Raw genomic sequence first — 2,522 nt, forward strand, 5'->3', positions numbered from 1 at the left:
CTTCCTTTCCTTTCCTTTCCCCTTCCCTTCCTTTCCCCTTCCCTTCCTTTCCTTTCCTTTCCCCTTCCCTTCCCTTCCTTTCCCTTTCCCTTCCCCTTCACCTTCCCCTTCCCTTCCTTTCACTTCCCTTCCCTTCCCTTCCCTTCCCTTCCTTTCCCTTCCCTTCCCTTCCCTTCCCTTCCCTTCCCTTCCCTTCCCTTCCTTTTTTCCTTTCCCCTTTCCCCTTTCCCCTCTCCTGTTTGAGTTCGTGCTTTCATTTATTTGGGGTATAAACCTAGAAGTGAAATTGCTGGTTCATATGATAATACTATGTTTAACTTTTTGAGGAACCACCAAACTTTTCTATAGGGATGCACTATTTTACATTCCCATTAGTAATGCATAAGAGTTCTAATTTCTCCATATCCTCATCAACACTTCTTATTTTCCATTTTTAAATAATAGTCTTCCTAGTGGATTTGCAGTGTTATCTCATTGTGGTTTTGATTTGCATTTCTCTAATGACTAATAATGTGGAAAATCTTTTCATGTTTTTATTGACCATTCATAAATCTTCTTTGGAGAAATGTCTATTCAGTTTCTTTGCCATTTTAATTATTTGTTTTTTAATTTTCAAGTTGCAGGAGTTCTTTTATATTCAGATACTAACTTGGTCATGTGTTTTTATTTTCTTTGGGTAGATATTTAGGGGTGGAATTTCTGGGCATTAATTGGATGTGCATTTAATTTTATGAGAAACTCCCAAATACTTATTCAAAGTGGCTGTATCACTATGCAGTCCCACCAGGAATATATAAGACTTCAGTTGCTCTGCATGCTTGTCAACAATTGATCTTGTCAGTCTTTTAATTTTAGCCCTTATGATGGGTGTGGAATGATATCTGACTGTGGTAGTTAAGTTGCATTGCTCTGATGAGTAATCATATAGAGTACTTTTCACATTCTCGATAGCCATTTTCTTGTCTTCTTTTATGAATATCTGTTCAAGCCCTTTGTCTGCTTTTAATTTGGTTGTTTGCTTTTTCATTATCTGTAGGAATTCCTTTTATATTTCAACTATGAGTCCCTTGCTAGATAAATGCTTTACAATTATCTCCCGTTTCCCCACCCCGGTCTGTAACTTGCCTTTTCATTTTTAAAAATATATATATATATATATTTCTAGAGAGGATCTCACTGTGTCGCATAGGCTGGAGTGAAGTGGCACAATCACCCTTCACTTCAGCCTCTATCTCCCAGGCTTAAGCAATCTTCCTGCCTCAGCCTCCCAAGTAGCTGGGATTATAGACACAGGCCACCACATAGCTACATTTTACTTTTTGTAGAGAGGGGGTCTCACTGTGTTGCTCAGGCTAGTCTCAAACTCCTGGGCTCAAGTGATCCTCCCACCTCGGCCTCCCAAAGTGCTGAGATTATGGTTGTGAGCCACCATGTGCAGCCTATTTATTTTCTTATTCATGTCTTTAATGAAATGTTTATGAATTCAAATGTATTTTTTATCTTACAGTTAGTGCTTTTTGCATTCTGTGTAAGAAATGTCCATCCCAAGGTCACAAAGATTTTTCTCCATGTTTTCTTCTAGGATATTTATGTTTCTAGCCTTTATATTTACATCTTTGAGAAATATTAGATTAGTTTCTGGGTATGAAGACAGGCAGAAATAGAGGTTCTTTTTTCCCTCTCTTTCTGTAAGGATATCCATTATTGCAGCACCATTTGTTAAAATGACTTTTCCCCTTGATTTGTCTTGGCACCGTGGATTGAATTGGATTGACTATGCATTTGTGGGCCCCTTCTGGGAATTCTTTCCTATTCCATTCATCCATTTGTCTACCCTTTCACCAATACCACTTTATCTTGAGTAGCTCATGTTTTTAAGCAGTAAGGCCAAGTTTTGAAAGTATTCACGTAGCACCTACATGTTCCCGACTCTTTATATATGTTCCCTATGAACATCATATGAGGTAGATACTATTTCCTATCTTCAAATCCCCATCACATCACAGTTGCAGAGTATAAGACAAGTTGAATAGGTTACATTCAAGCACTAGCCTGTGTTGTTACAAATCCCATAATTTTGCTGCCTCTCCAGAAATTAAGTACATCCGCCTTTGCAGGGCATTTAAGTGCCACCTAAATGATCCCATCATATTGCCCCAGTTACATGTTTTAATGGTTTCTGTTTTTATTATTTACCTTCAGCCAACTCTCACCTTGTCTTAATGGTTTTTTAGAGGTACTCAGTGTTTTAAACAAATCTGATATCTCTTGCAAGTTTCTGAATATGTCCGGCCTTTCTCCGCACATGTGCCTTGGTGGCATGATTCTTTGCACACCATCTCTACTCCTTATATCCAGCTAATATGTATATTTCCATCTCAAAAAATCTTCCCACCAAGCTATTGCAGAGCCCCACAATCAGATGTGATGCCTCTGCTTTGCAAGTCTTAAATGCCACTTTATAGCTCTGATGGCACTCACGCTATTCTGCTATATATATATATATATATATATATATATAT

The 2,522-nt window shown here is 38.1% G+C and overlaps 1 protein-coding gene across 1 annotated transcript in view; it reads left to right on the forward strand.

Annotated features, from left to right (window-relative positions):
• The window catches only part of CUBN (cubilin), a 336,941-nt gene that overhangs the window by 205,660 nt on the left and 128,759 nt on the right, over positions 1-2,522 (forward strand). The gene's annotated exons all lie outside the window — the stretch shown is intronic.

This window comes from Piliocolobus tephrosceles, chromosome 9 (genome assembly GCF_002776525.5).
Source record: "Piliocolobus tephrosceles isolate RC106 chromosome 9, ASM277652v3, whole genome shotgun sequence".
Classification (NCBI taxonomy): domain Eukaryota; kingdom Metazoa; phylum Chordata; class Mammalia; order Primates; family Cercopithecidae; genus Piliocolobus; species Piliocolobus tephrosceles.